The sequence below is a fragment of the Neophocaena asiaeorientalis genome, unplaced genomic scaffold (assembly GCF_003031525.2).
Source record: "Neophocaena asiaeorientalis asiaeorientalis breed wild unplaced genomic scaffold, Neophocaena_asiaeorientalis_V1.1 scaffold93, whole genome shotgun sequence".
NCBI classification, from domain to species: domain Eukaryota; kingdom Metazoa; phylum Chordata; class Mammalia; order Artiodactyla; family Phocoenidae; genus Neophocaena; species Neophocaena asiaeorientalis.
This window is the reverse complement of record NW_020174273.1, coordinates 851307-870302: the sequence shown is the minus strand read 5'-3', so window position 1 is coordinate 870302 and position 18996 is coordinate 851307.

Here is an 18996-nt window from a genome sequence, read left to right as displayed (position 1 = left end):
GTGGGACTAAAGACTGACTGCCTGAGTGAAAACAATGGGCCTTTGAAATAATGAAAAAACAAATAAAATCCCTAAATATATGTCTTACATGTATAGACAATTTCTATGAATAACTTACGCTTTTGGCCTTTAGAATTATTGGAAGAGCCTCTTGATGGACATGCACTAGGAAACACAGGCAAAGAGAAATGAGCTAATATTTATTTAGGACCTTGTCCTAGGACTGATTAGAACTGGCTTATGTATATGTTATCCCATTTAATCTTTACAGTAATTCCATAGGCAAATATATTCTATCTCTTGCTTTTATGAATGAACTAAGTTTTAAAGAAGTTGAATTACCTTCCACTAAATTCTAACATTTAGTAAGTAAAGATGGGACAGAATCACAGGAGAGAAAGCTCAAAAGTCTGATAGACTTAAATTTTAATACTTGCTCTCCATGTAATGTCTAAACTTTGGGGTATTTATTCTCCCTAAGATTCTTCTGTGTATATGCACATTTGTGTATGTGTATATGGGCACATTTGTGTGTATGAACCATGGACCTGAGAATGCCTGATTATGAGTTTGTTGCAAGGATAAATGAGCTGATACACATAAAGTGTGGCCAGATGGTGATTATTCTGCTTTCAAATCCCAATAATTACTGAGTACTATACAGTCTTCTCTCTTCTCACTATACTAAGCTTTCCTCAGAAAAAGCAAATCACTGCCATATTATGGATATCAGTGAACAGTTTGGGTCTTCATTAGCTAAAAAGTGGGCAAAGGAACATCCTCAAACCATTCCTGAGGGATTTTACTCCTAAGATGTTCCTTGAGGAATGATAGCAGTCCAAGGCAGACCTAGAAATGAGCTCCTGTGTGTAATGCTCCCAGGAAGATCCAACCCTGGGACAATGCTTGGACTGACCAGGGTAGTGTCTCATCCACTGTAGCCTGACATGTCGGACATCTGACTACATTGGATCGTGTTCGAATTGACTTCATTGTGGTCTCTGCGTACTGGCAATTGCTTTAGCTATTTGGAGTTCTCCAGAGCAAAGGATCCAGCAAGGAGTACTCTTAGCATTTCCAGGCACCCTGCTAGCGTAGAGCTGATGAGATCCATCTGAGGGATCTCATCATTACCCTTTATTTTTGGAGGGTAAGGACCAAGTCCAGGGCTTGGATAGCTCTCTTCTATTTCTTTAGCTCCCCTCACCCACAAAGCACCAGCTGACTAACTCACTGAGGTAATCCACAAAAAAGAAAAGGAAAAAAAATGCCTATCTGGTGCATATGACATGAAAATACTGCCTACGTGTGGAAAAAGTTTAAAAAATGTGACAAAGTAATAAAGTCTCTTTTTATAAATTGGAGAATATTCATCAGAGAAAGTTAAGGGGAAAAAATCAAGGGAGATAAAAACATTTCTCTGTCTGTAGTGGCTGTCAAGGCATTGTGCTTACGGATGCTACATTAACTGTCTAAAACACGCTCCTGTGCTTCTTAAGGCAGTAGAAGCTTTCAGGGCCAAGTGGAGCTGCACTTCACAGTTCCTCTTAATGAAGTCAGTGTGAACCCTCTGAATAGAAATGCCTCAAAGGATGTAGAATGGAATGAGAATCAGGTTCACCCAAAATGATAAAAACCATACAGATGAAGTAAAAGAAATTTTACCTTAGAGCATTGACAAAGATTGTCTCGGCTCCTTGGGGAGCTCAGTCCTGTGTTGGCAGCATTCGTGGTAGAATTTCCTTCGTGGAACTTGGCTTTCAAAAAGTCACCAAAACTTGAGTCAAAGGGTCTTGTGAAAACAGAAGTTGGCATTTTTTAAAACTTTATGAGTTATTAGGGACGTCCCCTCAAATGAAATTAACTTTAGATCATGGAAAACAATGGCAAAAGCCTATAAAGCACAATTCATGTACTGCAGATGAGCTAAAATATAATAGTTAACTCATTGAGTGGGTGGAGAGGGTTTAAGAATTACTTTTAGAAGGGCTAAAAGAGTTCAGAGCTATTTCTTAAAAATATCTTATTTCATTGCAGGAAGATCTCTCCCTGCTCTTATTGAAGTTTTGTCTCTGTTAGTCATGATTTCTTACCCTTACCCACAATCTATGATTCATTTTTTTTATAACACTCTCTGTTTTATGAAAAGCCTTTTTTCTTTTCTTTTTTTAAATCCAATCTTACCTGTGATTAGTCCTGCCCTACTTTCCCGTGTCACCTTCAAAAAAGTGGTAAAGCCCAAGTTTTCTCCAAAAATAGACTTTATTTGAGTCTCCTTGTTCTATAGCTGTGGTGTCATTAGGGACTTCTGTGGCAGTGCAGATACTAAGAAGAAATATGTCATTCAGTTCTGAGGTCAGCCTAGTTTAGGGAGGAAAGAGCAACCTGATGGTGAAACACCCTACAAAATAATATCTCTGATTGAATTCACAGAAAGCTCGCTGGAATTAAAAGACACCACCAATATTTTTTTCCTGCTAACCAGGGCTGTATCTATCTGACCTATTATCAGACTGTGAAAAGTGGATATGAGTCCTCTGCAAAGTAAAGTCTTAAGGTCTTGGGACTGAAAAGAAGCTTAAGAGCTTCCTATTGCAACACTTCTAATTCTTGGATCTGTCTTCAATAATTTCTCCAGGTGGTTCTCTAGTCTTTTTATATAGATTTCTAACAAAAAACCTAGTAGTCATGGGAATGTGAGCTCTTTGAGGGCATGGGGACTGCTTTTTTTCTCCCCCACTGTTATCATCTCTTGAGTCTAAACAGTACTTAGTATCTATTATAACCTTACAAAAATTTGATGAATGAATTAAAGAATGAAGGACCACTCTGAACTACTTTTAACTGCATAGTAATTTTGGCATAAAAACATATATGTGACCTACTTTCTTTCTACTCTTCCTCTAGCCATCCCTCCTTTACCCCTTCCTCCTCCTTTCCTTGTGTGGCAGGCATAGAAATCACCTATCCTAGAAACAAGAAGCTAACACTTAGCTGTGTGTACACCCAAGGTAACTTCTTATCTGTTCTTGTCATTAATGTGTTTAAAGAAGACTAAGTTAATACAAATTAAGGAGTCATTAGCTAGGTGACCCATTTTACTTAAGTTCTATGTGTCTCAGTTTTTTCATCTGTAAAATGGAGATAATAATTGCATCTCCCTGAGATGTTTGTGTGAATACCCAGTGCCATATTGTATATAAAGTACTTCAGAATGGTACCTGACATATAGTTGGCACTCAATAAACATTAGAAAGTTGATGCCTTATGAAATAGTGTTTACTACGTTTATTCATCTTTGACTATTCTGGTTATTTCTCACTGCATAACAAATCACTGCTTTCATTTTTCTGTGCATTGATTGAGCTCAGATGTGTGATTCTCACTGGTTTCTCACATGTGTAAGTGAGGACCCAGAGACATCTGAATACTTGCCTGAATTGGATGTCTAAGAGGGCACACAACATGGCTGGTAGCTGAAGCTGGCTGTTGACTGGGAGCTCAGCTGAGACTATCTCTACATTTAGCCTCTCCAGGTGGTTTAAGCTTCTCTAAGCATGATGACTGGGTCATGAAAGGGATCATCCCAAGAGCGAGCATTACAGGTGACCCAAATAGATGTAGAAAGGCTTAATATGCCCTATAGCCTCAGAAGTTACGTGCTGCAGCTTCTGCCACATCCTGTTGATCCAAGCAGTCACAAGGCTTGCCTGGATTCAATGGGGTGGATAGATTCCATCTCTTGAGTGCCAGAGTGACAAGGTTACATCACAGAACAGCTTGTGAGAGAGAGAGAAATTGTTGCCATCTTTGGAAAGTTTCATCAGCCACATTGACTATCAATTTTTTTCCTTTATATTTGAGATTAAATTCATTTCTTTATTATTTTTCTTCTGAAACATTTAAGGCCATATAGAAAAGTTTCAACCCTCAAACCCTCTTTTTATATGCTAAGCTTTCAAAAATCTGCAGATTATTTAGTGGCTTTAGTGAACATTTTCTGGATTAATATTATAGATGCTTCAATTTTTCTGTAGAAAAACATGGTTTAAAAATCTTTTGATACTGATATTGTTCTTAGGAGTTGAATGCGGTGACTGAAATAGCTTTAAAAAAAGTGGTTAAAGGCAATATACCCGTCATGGTTTGTTTCATTCCATTGAGTTAAATAGTGTAGCTGGCCATTTGTTTTACTCCTTTACCTTCAGATCACCCAACAAAAAGACATTTGAATTAAAATAATTCACACTATCTGTTACTTGGTTATTCATATCCATATTTCTAGTCTATCACAGTCCCAACATAATAATATATAATATTTTATAGTCCTCAGTGGCTCACGTAGCATTTTCACATGCAATATCTCACTTGATCTTTATACTGCAACTGTGTTACCTAAGTGTATGGTATTTCTGCCTTCCCATGAAGGTACTGAAACTCAGAGAGGTTAAAAGTTTCTATCCAACAAGGGAGCGGGGATTCGAGTTAGAGGTATCCACTCTTTGCAAGTTTAAAAATATTCATGCAGTTATCAAATTTCTTTTTTTAATACATTTTATTTATTTATTTTTGGCTGTATTGGGTCTTCATTGCTTTGTGTGGGCTTTCTCTAGTTGTGGCGAGTGGGGGCTATTCTTCGTTGGGGTGCATGGGCTTCTCATTGCAGTGGCTTCTCTTGCTGCAGAGAACGGGCTCTAGGTGCGTGAGCTTCAGTAGTTGTGGCTCGCGGGCTCAGTAGTTGTTGCTCACGGGCTCTAGAGAGCAGGCTCAGTAGTTGTGGTGCACGGGCTTAGTTGCTCTGTGGCATGTGGGATCTTCCCGGTCCAGGGCTCAAACCCGTGTCCCCTGCATTGGCAGGTAGATTCTTAACCACTGCTCCGCCAGGGAAGCCCCTCATTCAGTTTTTAAATTTCTGATTCTTTTCCTTATAGAAATCAAAATTAGTATAGGTCCAACACTCATTCCCAACATCTGTCATTTGACTAACACCAATATAGTATCTAGAAAAGCTGTAATTATTTTCCCAGCTTCCCCTGTAACTAAGTGCTACCTTGTAAAACATTTTCAACTAGTAAGACATAAATGGGAGTCTTCTAGGAGGATTCTGGAAATATTTTTATTCTTTTGTTGAAAAGAAAAGGTAAAGCTGATTCTTTCCTTTCCACTTTCTTCCCATTGTGACTGTAGTAAAAATGATCAGGACTGCAATCATTATCTAGTAACTGTGAGGAAAAGACATGAAAACTATAGGCATGCTGGTTCTGACATTGTTGAGCCACTAATCCAATGACAGCAATCAACTTCTTCCAGATTATTTTCTAAACAAATATATGTGTTAAACAACTCCAGTCTTCTTGGTTTAAGCTGATCACGGTTGGGTATTGTTACCACCAACAGAACACATTTTTCCCCCAAAATTTTCCTTCCTTCCTCCCTCCCTCCCTTCCTTCCTTCCTCTTTCTTTTTCTTTTTTTCTTCAGCATGTGATGCGTATTGGAAGGTGAGTGATGCTAAAGAAGAAGTAGCCTATTTGAGAGGAGTTCAATGGATATTGTCAAGAGATTCTATTGGTAAACTTTCATTTTTAGGAAGAGAAATCAACAGAGACAAAGTAATGAGAATGATAAAGCACTGAACCTAGAAATACTCTAGTTGGCTAACAAGTTATAGAAATACTATTTATCCTCTTATCTCATTTACTCAACAGAAATACTTAATACATTAATTGTTTAATTAATTAATTAATTACTATACCACCAGGAATAAAAATTGGCCATAAGTTAGCCATAAAATTGGAAAGTTATTTGGAAGCATTTCGTTGCTGTTTTGGGGAAGTACACAATGAACTGCTGATTCATTATGGTGTTAAATAAACCATGCTGTTGTGCCCAAAGTATCAATATCTGTAAAATGACCAAATATAAGTATACTTTCTGATAAAGATTGAAAATGTGTTCATCTCAGTTAGTCACATCTCTTACATTACCCTGTTCTTCTCCTATACTTCAACTTGGGACATGTAAAATTTCTCGTTGGACGCTTGTATATACTATTCCTTCTGCCTGGACTCTATTTCCTTTTATCATTGGTTAGCTTCTCATCATCCTGCCAATCTCAGTTAAGGCTTTACTTTCTCCGAAAAGATTTCCCTGACACATAAGTTTAGCTGCTTTTTCCATATGCTTCCTCAGGTCTTTCCTCTATCATAACCTGTAGTTTCTTTGTTACTTGTCAATTCCTTGCTATACTCTAAGTTCCACGAGGATAAAGATAATACCTTTCATCTTTGTATCCTCAGAGCCTTTCCTGGTACACAGTGGGTACTTAAAACTTGTTGTGTAATTGACAGAATCAATTTAATTATCCTTTTATAATTCTTACATGTGCTTTAAACACAGTCTTTAATTAGTTGAAAGAAGCAAGTCTAGATTATTAAACTCACTTGTATGATTTTATTTTTGTCATCATGACTGAAAGAAATAATCCTTTCATTTGAAGTTTTCCCCCTTTTTATATTCAATGCAGACTCTTGTCTAATTTTCCAATTTCTTCTTTGACATTCTTTATATGTGAGAAAGCTATCAGTCTTCTCATTTGCCAATCTTTGTTTGCCAAGTGTGAATGTTCAAAGCCAGAATAATTTCCACATAACACATACTACATTTTCCTACCTAAAAGTTCAAAGAGAAACACTATGCTTGACATGATTTATTTTTGACCAATATGTGTAGCCTGCTTTAATATGTGAAAACATTTTTCATTAGGTTCCTGAGGGGGACAATTATATCTCACTGGATATACATCTCCATTTTAACAAAGTGTTACTCATTCCAATTTTGTTTTGTTTTGTCACCTAGTATCTCAAAAGAATACATATTCTTAAGTATAAATATTCCTGAGATGGATTTCACAGTACATAAGATAGGTGGTTTTAAAACATCTACTATGTTGAAACTGTTTAAACCTAATTTAAAATTCATTCCTGGGTTTTATTTGCAAGATTTTTGTCAGATTTGTGTAACATCAACTAATGGCCAAATCAATATTCTAAAGTTCAAATCTCCTTCATTCACCTTTCAAATTAGCAAATTGATCTATTTTTTCCTTTGCTAACCTCATATTTTTCAATTCATTTATACAATTATTTTCCTTTTCCTTTTGTGTTTTATTTCCTGGTATGGCATCTCTGACAGTACTGTTTTATTTATATTATTTTTATGTCATCTTGAATAATTGTGACTCTTTTCAATTATTCAGCTCTTAGAGCACTTCAAAATTGAAACTCATTAGCCTGCTTGCTTTTTTTTCTCCTCACATTTTTAGGGAGAGATAATGATACATAGCTCCTTCTTCCCCAGTACTCCTTTGCTAACAGAGAGTCTCAGACACCATTGGATTGCTTAAGTGATGCTCGAACACCATTTTTAAAAATTTATTTATTTATTTATTTATTTATGGCTGCGCTGGGTCTTCGTTGCTGTGTGCAGGCTTTCTCTAGTTGCGGTGAGTGGGGGCTACTCTCTGTTGTGGTTCACGGGCTTCTCATCGCGGTGGCTTCTCTTGTAGTGGAGCACGGGCTCTAGGCGCGCGGGCTTCCGTAGTTGTGGCACACTGGCTCAGTAGTTTTTGCTCGCGGGCTCTAGAGCGCAGGCTCAGTAGTTGTGGCTTAGTTGCTCTGCGGCATGTGGGATCTTCCGGGACCAGGGATCGAATCTGTGTCCCCTGCATTGGCAGGCGGATTCTTAACCACTGTACCACCAGGGAAGTTGGACACCATATTTTGACTCTTCCCTTTCACTAACTCTCCATATGAAATAAATCTCAAAATACTCTCCGTTTTACTTTCTCAGTATCTGTTGCATGAGTCCATCTCTGCTCCCCTCTGCTACTGTCCCACTGGGCTTTCATCATTTCTCATCTACCTTTGTGAGAAAACCTCCTAACCATTTCTACCTTCCCATCCTACCACATATTCTACCAGGTAATGTTTCCAAAGATTACTTTGGAAATCTCATCATTTTAGTTCTCTGCGTGCAATCACACAATTATTTCCACTCTTGTGGGAAAAAGTAAAGTTCTTTAATGTGGTTAGACCTCAGTCCTCCTGAATTTTTTTCAGACAAAACTTCAAACAAGTCTTATTCTTTTGCCTTCCTGATCTCCTGACCTTTTGCATAAAATGGTTCCTTTGGCTGGAAAACCCTCTTCCCTAACCCCATTGCCCCACCCACTTTCTGTTTCTTCCCAAGGCTAAATTAGCCTTCAGGTCTTAGCTTCAAAAAGCTTTGGAAGCCTAGCCTCCACCCTCTTCTTCCAAGTAGGATGGTTAGTTCCCAGCCTGGGTTTTCACGTGAAGTCTTCACTTCCCTTCTTCTAACTCTTAGCCTACTGAACTACTATGGCCTCTTGGTGTGCCTTTCACATTGTTGGAAATTCTGTGAGGTTAGACCATCTGTATATTTTCCTACCTTGTCCCTGATTCAAAGCACATAATTATTATTTATAAAATAAATTAATTCGCAAAAGTTACTTCCTGAATAATTCCTTTAGGTAGGTAAAATGCTGTAATTTTTTTCTATCAATGTTATGAGTGTTCTAAAATTATTAATCTGAAGTCTATATTTTTACCTTTCTCACAGCTCTCTTAGTGTTTCAGACTACACAGTCTTATGATGACTATCTTTCAAATTGTCTTTCTTAAGAAAAATGAGTCACTGTTTGATTTTTATGTGCACTGACAGGGATCTCAAATTGTTACTTTATTATGCACAGCTCATAGTGCCTTAGATTTATTTAACTGGAAAAGTCCATATGTGTGGTTTCTAATTCTGCTAATATAATGCTGTTGGGCCAAGGGGAGGTATAGAAAAGTTTCAAAATTACTTGCCATTTCTATTAATTAATAATTGGTTCAGCTCTTCTTAGTAAAAATGCAATATCCCTTTAATTGTACTAAGATCCCTCTATTGTAGAGTGAAAATAAGGTAAAAAGCTATGTGGCGTACTATTTTAAAGATAAAGCTTTGTACAAAAAGGTTTAGGGCATCAGTAACTGGCACTTTGTCAGGACGTAAAATAATTATTACCTCTCTAATCTAACAGAGAATATTTATACGATGGGAAAGTGGGGTTAAATAATTGCCTCCTCAAGGCAAGTTTCTCTTGACTTAAAGCTACCAGTATGAGGGAGAAGAGAAATAAGTTTAAATTAACACAACATTAAAGACAATAATTTAGGGTAACACATGTTTTCAAAGTTGTATTTTATTGGTGAAATTTCACAGTCCACAGAGCATGAAATAGGATACTTACCTTTTGTAAACTCACTGTACTAGGCTAAAGATGGAAATTCTTTTATAGATGCATCTTTCTTTCCAACTTCAAATCCTCCCAGCTGCTCCGCGGCATGTGGGATCCTCCCGGACCAGAGCACGAACCCGTGTCCTCTGCATCGGCAGGCAGACTCTCAACCACTGCGCCACCAGGGAAGCCAGGAAGGTTAATTTTAATTAATTGAACCTGAATTCACTTACCAATAGTATTAAGACATTGAGTTCAAATATCTAGCCATGAAGTGGTTTCTTAGGATGTTTTGGCAGGCAACTCACTCGCCTCCTCAAATTCTTTCCTTTGTCCGGTTAACTAACTACACTCTACTTACCAGCTCTAGTCTTTTTGTACTTAACACATTCACCAACCTCTACTTCCTTATTCATCATATCCATGTAGTGTACCCCTATTTGGATGTCAGCAGATCCTCTCTTTTCTGCTCATGAGGAGTAAGCCTGTCCAACCTTGTTTCTGCTGTGTGGTCCTGCTCACCCACCCTCATGGCCTTCACATGCCTGCTTTGTTGAACCTCTGTATATCCAGTACTTTGTACTATCTTGTATACGGTGGATGCACAATTCATTTATGAGTGCCTAAATGAATGACTGAATGCCTGACTCAAGCTGGGTTCATCAAATCCTCTCCCTTGAAAATTACAACTGAGAAGCATGTTACTGAGAATTGGTGGCTAAGTCGCAGTAATCGTAGAGCTCAAGGGGGAAAATCTACAGGTTGCTGATGCTAAATTATCCACATTTGATCAGGTTCCTATTTCATTGAAGTGTGGTTGCCAACTCGCTTTAGACTATGAGAGGTACTCCAGTATACATCTTGTAATCTCTATTGTACAATTGCTTTCCTTGCAACCACTAATTCACGCACTCTCGACCATCACTTTTATCTGAAAGTGTTTGAGTGTACATAGGTAGCAATAGATTACACATATACACACATATATGAGTATACATTGTATTCCTCTAAAAAAAATATGAAGGGCTTCCCTGGTGGCGCAGTGGTTGAGAGTCCGCCTGCCGATGCAGGGTTATATATATATAAAATATATATATATATATATATATAAAATAAATAAATAAACATGAAGCAAACACAAATGAAATACATCATCTACAATAGTGTATCTGTTAGTGCATGTTGTTTATCAACCTGGAATTACATATGGATTTATTACTTTTTGTATGTGTCTCTTGGCATCAGATATATGTGTCTCTGGACATAAAAGTTTGAAAAGGCATATATTTTCAATCAGTATATGTTATCTATGTGCAAATAGATGTATTCAGGACAATATGTGATTTTAGCGTAAGCTACCATTTATTATATGCTCTTTTATGGATTGAAAGCCACTGTGCTCCCTTTTATGTTTTTCATATTATGGAAGGATTTTATTACTCTATTTATTTTGTGTTTGTGTCTTGTTTTCATTAACTTAAAGATCAATTTATTTTTAAAAGGTGGTCTGAAGAACAACAAAAACAATAAGAAAAAAATGAACTTTTTTAGCTACTTATTTTTTGCTTCTTCCTCTTTCTCCTCCCCCATTAGTCGTATTTGTTCTGGTTCATTGATCAAACTAGGCATTTTATGTTCAAAACGTTTCTATTTAGAATTTCTTCCACTTGAGAGATGAAAGCCTTAAATAGTCTGATTTTGAGGCTTCCGTTTCCTTTGTATTGTATTTCCTTCATATTAAAACAGTATAGCCATTTTGACCATGCCATTTTGATTAATCTTTCTTTAATATTATAGACCCTTTTAAAAACAGAAAATTCTGTTTGCTGATTATCGAATGATATTTGGATCTCTAATTTCTGGTTATTTTTTCATAAACTGGAAATAATGAAGAGATTACTCTAAATTTATACTTCCTTCTAAAGCAGAAACTTAAAACATTTCTAATAATTATGAATATATAATTGTGAATAAGAGTGGATACACTTTCCTGCTAGGAAAGGGTGTTTTCAAGGTGTACAGATGAGAAACTCAGGATTCACCTAGAGTTTCTTGTAATAAGTCCCATTCTAGGCTTGCTAATTATCTTTTAATGGAAAGAAGCTCCAAGTGTCTGCATCCCCTATAACCTAGAATTCTAATTCCATTATTGCCTTTTACTTTATATGTGGGATGGAATGACGACATGAGAATAGTTCAAGATTTGGTGCTAGGATTTTCCCATCTCTAGTCTCAGGAATATTGTTGGATGTTTGTTTTTCCCCAAACCTCAGAATATTCTGAAGATGATTTTTCAGTAGGGCAAAGATAGGTGCCATTCCAAGAGAATTGGCTAATGCTTTATTGTGGCAAATGCTTCTTCCTTTGGAATGGTCTACCTCTACCAACACAGTTCCCAAAATGTCCTTCCTCTCCAACATTGTCACAGCCAGTCACCCCCCCCCACCAATAAATCTATAAATTCCAGGTTTTTCTTTAATAAGAAAAATCAGTTGTATCCCAATGAATGTATATCATGGATAAGTACACTCCAGTATATTTCTGCTAGTATGTTTACCAAGGGGTATAGTTAAGAGCCATATTTACAGTGGTATTTGACTGGAGTTAGTCCTTATAATTGTATCATTTTAGATAAGTTTATGTTTCAGTTGGTTTATCATAGTAGTCTATCTTGCTTTATTGTCTTTTAAGGTATTCCAAGATGGGTCAGGAATTCGGGTGTTCAAGGTTAACCTGGTAGTCTGAAGAGGGTGAGGGTATGTGTCAAATGAGGTAGGACTGATTTAGGTGCCAAATCATGGTAGCCTGTGATGTAGTTATGATCTGTCATTGTGTACGATTTCCTGCACTCTCATACAGCAAAGACAAAGTTTGTTATATATTGGAGATGGCAGTACTGGAAATAGGTAAGAAATTTTAGTTTCTTCTTGAAGTTTATAAGACTATTTTCAAGTAAATGATTTTCTAAAGAAATGGGTCTTTGGTGAGACACCAGGGAATAATGGAAATAGATTCAGAAAAATGCCACAAGCTTATTTTATTGATTACATTCCCATGAGTTTAAATGTAATTTTTAATTAGAGTGTATTACTGAAAAAAGCTTTTTTCTATTTATTTAAAAATATCGACCATATTTTCACCCTTTTAACTTATAGCTAGAGTGACAGAGTCTGTGAAGGGTTTAGAAAAAAATCAATCTATGATCTGCCTTTGACATGATTAGCCAGTTATTTCCTGAATAAGTGATAGTAATACTTTAACGGGTTAAGACTGTCTCTGTTTTTTCTCAAATCAAGTGTATTAATATTTAATTTACAAAATTGTTCAATTGTACAAAAATACATTTGAAAAATCTGCCACTATTTTTCCATATTTAATGATGTTGATTTTAGGAAAAGAGGATGACATAAACACTAAGATACAGTGATGAGTATATGTGAAGTATATAATTGGTATATTTATCCAAACGATTCAGTGCAATTATTATCTTTGCTTGATAAACTGCAATAAAAATGGACTTGTTATTGGAATTTACATGATGTATCTGAATTTTTTTTTAATTGAAGTATAGTTGATTTACAATGTTATTTTAGTTTCAGGAGTATAATATAGTGATTCAATATTTTTATAGATTATGCTCTATTTAAATTTATTGCAAAATATTGGTTATATTCCCTGTGAAATATATAAATCCTTGTATCTTATTTCTTTTATACCTAGTAGACTGTAACTCTTAGTCCCTTTCCTCTATGTTGCCCCTCACCCCATCCTTCTCCCCACTGATAAACACTAGTTTGTTCTCTGTATCTATGAGTCTGTTTGTTTTGTTATATTTATTTTGTTGATTTTTCTGTTTGTTTTCTTTTAGATTCCAAACAAATAAGTGAAAACAGAACATTTGTCTTTCTCTGTCTGACTTAATCACTAAATATAATACTCTCCAGGCCCATCCATGTTGTTGAAAATGGCAGAATTTCATTCATTTTATGGCTGAGTAATTTTCCATTGTATATATATGCCACAGCCTCTTTATCCATTCATCTGTTGACGTTTAGGTTGCTTCCGTATCTTGGTTTTTGTAAATGATGCTGCTAAGAACATTGAGGTGTATGTATCTTTTTGAATTAGTGTTTTCATTTTCTTTGGATATATATCCAGCAGTGGGATTGCGGGATCATATGGTAGTTCTACTTTTAATTTTTTGAGAAACCTCCATACTGTTTTCCCTAATGGCTGTACCAATTTACATTTCCACCAACAGTGAACAAGAGTTACCTTTTCTCCACATCCTTGCCATGTTTATTATTTGTTGTCTTTTTGATGATAGCCATTCTGACATGTGTGAGGTGATATCTCACTGTGGTTCTGATTTGCATTTCCATGATGATTAGTGTTCTTGAGGATCTTTTCATGTGCCTGTTAGCCACCTGTATGATGTGCCTGTTAGCCGTCTGTATGTCTTTTTTTTGGAAAAATACCTATTTAGGTCCTCTGTTCATTTTTTTAATTGAGCTGTTTGTTTTTTTTTGATATTGAGCTGTATGAGCTTTTCATATATTTTAGATATTAGCCTCTTATAATTTACAAATACTTTCTCCCATTCAGTAAGTTGTCTTTTCATTTTGTCCATGGTTTCCTTTGCCGTGCAAAAGCTTTGAAGTTTGATTAGGTCCCATTTGTTTATTTTTGCTTTTGTTTTCTTTGCCTGAGGGACAGATCCAAAAACAGTATTAATAAAACTTATGTCAAAGAGTGGACTGCCTATGTTGTCTTCTAGGAGTTTTATGGTTTCTGGTCTTACAGTTAGGCCTTTAATCCATTTTGAGTTTATTTTTGTGAGAAAATGTGCCAATTTTATTCTTTTACATGGAGCTGTCCAGTGTTCACAACATCACCATTGAAGAGACTGTCTTTTCCTCATTGTATATTTTTACCTCCTTTGTTATAGATTAATTGACCGTAAGTGTGTGGGTTTATTTCTGAGCTCTCTGTTTTTTTCCATTGACCAATGTGTGTGGTTTTGTGCCAATACCATATGGTTTTAATTACTCTAGCTTTGTAGTATAGTCTAAAGTCAAGGAGCATGAAACCCCCAACTTTGTTCTTTTTTTTCTCAAGATTGCTTTGGATATTTGATTTCTACTTTGGCTTCATACAAATTTTAGGATTATTTGTTCTACTTCTGTGAAAAACATCATAGGTGTTTTGATAGGGATTGCATTAAATCTGTAGATTGCTATGATTGCTATAGACATTTTAACAATATTAATTCTTCCAATCTATGAACACTGGGTATGTTTCCATTTCTTTGTATTATCTTCAATTTTTTTCATCAATTTCTCATCGATTTCAGCATATAGGTCTTTCACCTCCTTGGTTAAGTTTATTCCTAGGTATTTTATTCTTTTTGATGCGATTGTAAGTAGGATTGTTTTCTTGCTTTCTCTTTCTGATGGTTAATAATTAGTTTGTAGAAAAGCAACATATTTCTGAGTGTTAATATTGTACCTTGAAGCTACTTTATTAGTTCTAATAGTTTTTTTTGTGGAGATGTACGGGTCTTCTATAAATAGTATAGTATACTATACTATACTGGTGAGAGTGGGCATCCTCGTCTTGTTCATAATTTTAAAAGAAGAGCTTTCAGTTTTTCACCATTGTGTATGATGTTAGCTGTGCCTTTATTATGTTTCCTATGTTTCCAGATATATTTCCTCTGTACCAACTGTGTTGAGAGTTTTTTTCATGAATGGGTGTTGAATTCTGTCAAATGCTTTTTCTGCATCTATTGAGATGATCATGTGATTTTTATCCTTCATTTTGTTAATGTGGTGTGTATCACCTTAACTGCTTAGTAGATACTGAAACACCCTTGCATCCCTGGAATAAATCCCACTTGATCATAATGTATGATCCCTTCTATATACTGTTGGATTTAGTTTGCTAATATTTTGTTTGGGATTTTTGCATCTATATTCATCAGAAACATTGGCCTGTAATTTTCTTTTTTTGGTGTCTTTGTCTTGTTTTGGTATTAGGGTAATTGTGGCCGTGTTGAATAAATTTGGAATAAATCCCACTTGATCATAATGTATGATCCCTTCTATATACTGTTGGATTTAGTTTGCTAATATTTTGTTTGGGATTTTTGCATCTATATTCATCAGAAACATTGGCCTGTAATTTTCTTTTTTTGGTGTCTTTGTCTTGTTTTGGTATTAGGGTAATTGTGGCCGTGTTGAATAAATTTGGAATAAATCCCACTTGATCATAATGTATGATCCCTTCTATATACTGTTGGATTTAGTTTGCTAATATTTTGTTTGGGATTTTTGCATCTATATTCATCAGAAACATTGGCCTGTAATTTTCTTTTTTTGGTGTCTTTGTCTTGTTTTGGTATTAGGGTAATTGTGGCCGTGTTGAATAAATTTGGAATTATTCCCCCTTTTTCAATTTTTTGGAATAGTTTGAGAAGTTAGTTACTAGTTCTTCTTTATATGTGTGGTAGAATTCCCTTGTGAAGCCATCTGTTCCTGGACTTTTGTTTGTTAGGAGTTTTTAAGTTAATGATCCAATTTAAGTACTAGTAATTGGTATTTTAGACTATATAATATATATATGTATATATTAATAAAAAATGTGTGTGTATGTATGTGTGTACATACATATATATATATATATATTTTTTTTTTTTTTTCCTCATTCAGTCTTGGAAGACTGTGTGTTTTGTTTCTAGGAGTTTATCCATTTCTTCTGGGTTATCCAATTTGTTGGCATATAACTGTTCATAGTATTCTCTTTGATTGTATTTCTGTGTTATTGATGACAACTTCTCTTTCATTTTCTATTTTGTCTACTTGAGTCCTCTCTTTTTTGTTCCTAGTAAGTCTGGCTAAAGGCTTATCAATTTTGCTTATCTTTTCAAAAAAACAGTTCTTGGTTTATTTACTTAATTATTATTTTTAAAATACACTTATTTATTTTTGACTGCATTGGGTCTTCTTTGCTGCGTGCAGGCTTTCTCTAGTTGTGGCGAGTGGGGGCTACTCTTCCTTGTGGTGCACGGGCATCTCATTGCAGTGGCTTCTCTTTTTGTGGAGCATGGGCTCTAGGTGTGTGGGCTTCAGTAGTTGAGGCACGCGGGCTCAGTAGTTGTTGCTCACGGGCACTAGAGCGCAGGCTCAGTAGCTGTGGTGCACAGGCTTAGTTGCTTTGCAGCATGTGGGATCTTCCCAGACCAGGGCTCGAACCCATGTCCCTGCATTGGCAAGCAGATTCTTTTTTTTTTTTTGCAGTAAACGGGCCCCTCACTGTTGTGGCCCCTCCTGCCGTGGAGCACAGGCCCTGGACGGACGCGCAGGCTCAGCGGCCACGGCCCACAGGCCCAGCCGCTCCATGGCACGTGGGATCCTACCGGACCGGGGCGCGAACCCATGCCCCCCACATTGGCAGACAGACTCCCAACCACTGCGCCACCAGGGAAGCCTGGCAGGCAGATTCTTAATCACTGCACCACCAGGGAAGTCCCTCTTGGTTTTATTGATCTTTTCTATTGTTGCTTTGGTCTCTATTTAACTTATTTTTCTCTGGTTTTTATTATTCCCTCCCTTCTGCTGACTTTAACTTTTGTTTTTCTTTTTCTAATTCCTTTAGATGGTGGGTTAGGTTGTTCATTTGAGGTTTTTCTTATTTCTTGAGGTATACCTGTCCTGCTGTAAGTTTCCATCTTAGAACTGCTTTTGCTGCATCCCATAGATTTTGGAAAGTTGGATTTATATTTTCATTTGCCTCAAGGTATTTTCTGATTTCCTCATTGACCTTATTCATTCCTCATTGGTTTTTTAGTAACATATTGTTTAGTCTCCACATGTTTGTGTTTTTCCTTTCATTCTTCTTGTAATTGTTTTCTAGTTTCATTCCCTTGTGCTCAGAAAAGATGCTTGATATAATTTCTGTCCTCTTAAATTTGTTAAGATTTGTTTTGTGGTCTTGCATGAGATCTATCTTGGACACCATCACACATGTATTTGAAAAGAATGTGTATTCTGCTGGGGTTTTTTTTGATGGTATGTGCTACGGATATCTATTTAGTCCAACTGATCTAACGTGTCATTTAGGGTTGCTCTTTCCTTATTGCCTTTTTGTCTTGATGATCTGTCCATTGAAGTAAGTGAGGTGTTAAATTGCAACTATTATTGTATTATTGTCAGTTTCTCTATTTATGTCTGTTAACGTTTGTTTTATATATTTAGATTCTAATTTATTAGGTGCATATATCTTTACAGATGTTATATCCTATTCTTTATTGATCCCTTTATCATTATATAATATTGTTCTTCATCTTTTATTATAGTCTTTGTTTTAAAGTTTACTTTTTCTGATATAGGTATTACTATCCCAGGTTTTTTTTTTTGTTATTTCTATATGTATGGAATATCTTTTTTCATCCCCTCAGCATATAGATGGGTCTTATTTTTTTTATTTGATTAGCTTCTCTATGTCTTTTGATTGGAGCATTTAGTTCACTGACATTTAATGTGATTATTGTTAGGAATGTACAGATTATTAATACATAGTGCCTCTTTGTTACTTGTTTTCTGGTTGTGGTAGTTCTTCTCTGTTCTTTTCTTCTTCTTCTGTTCTGTTCCTTTACAGTTTGATATTTTTCAAGTGTTATTTTTGTGCTCTTCTCTCTCTAGTTTTTGTGTATCTGTCGTAGGTTTTTGATTTGTGGTTCCCATGGGGTTGATATATGTTGACCTATAACTATATATACACTTGTTCTAAACCGATAGTCTTTTACTTTCAAACGCAATCTAAAATATCTGCATTTTTACTCCCCTTCCCCACATTTTGTGTTTTTGATGTCATATTTTGCATCTTCATGTTGATTCCTTAACTGTTTATTTTAGTTACAGTTGATTTTACGATTTTTTTTTTAATCTTCACAGTAGCTTATTTAAGTGGTGAGCCGCAGTTTTTACTATATATTGGTCTTTATCAGTAGGATTTTTCCCTTCCTATATTTTCTTATTTCTTTTTGTAGCCTTTTCTTTTCCACTTAAAGAAGACCCTTTAATACTTTTAAGGTTAGTTTATTATTGATGAACTCTGTCAGTTTTTGCTTTTCTGAGAAGCTCTTTTTCTCTCCTTCAATTCTGAATGATAGCCTTGTTGAGTAGAGCATTCTAAGTTGTAGGTTTTTTCCTTTCAGCACTTTAAATATATCATGCCACTTTCTTCTGGCCTGCAAAGTTTCTGCTGAACAATCAGCTGATAGCCTTATGGGGGGTCCCTTGTTTGTGACTCTGTTTTTCTCTTGCTTGTTTTCTCTCTCTTTTTTTTTTTTTTTTTGTGGTACTTGGGCCTCTCACTGTTGTGGCCTCTCCCGCTGTGGAGCACAGGCTCCAGACACACAGGCTCAGCGGCCATGGCTCACGGGCCCAGCCACTCCGCGGCATGTGGGATCTTCCCGGACTGGGGCACGAACCTGTGTCCCCTGCATCGGCAGGCGGACTCTCAACTACTGCGCCACCAGGGAAGCCCTGTTTTCTCTCTTTACCTTTAACTTTTTCCATTTTAATTATGATATGTCTTAGTGTGGGTTTCTTTGGGTTCATCTTTGGGACTTTTTGATTTCTGTACTTAGGTATCTGTTTCCTTTTCATGTTAGGGAAGTTCTCAGCCATAATT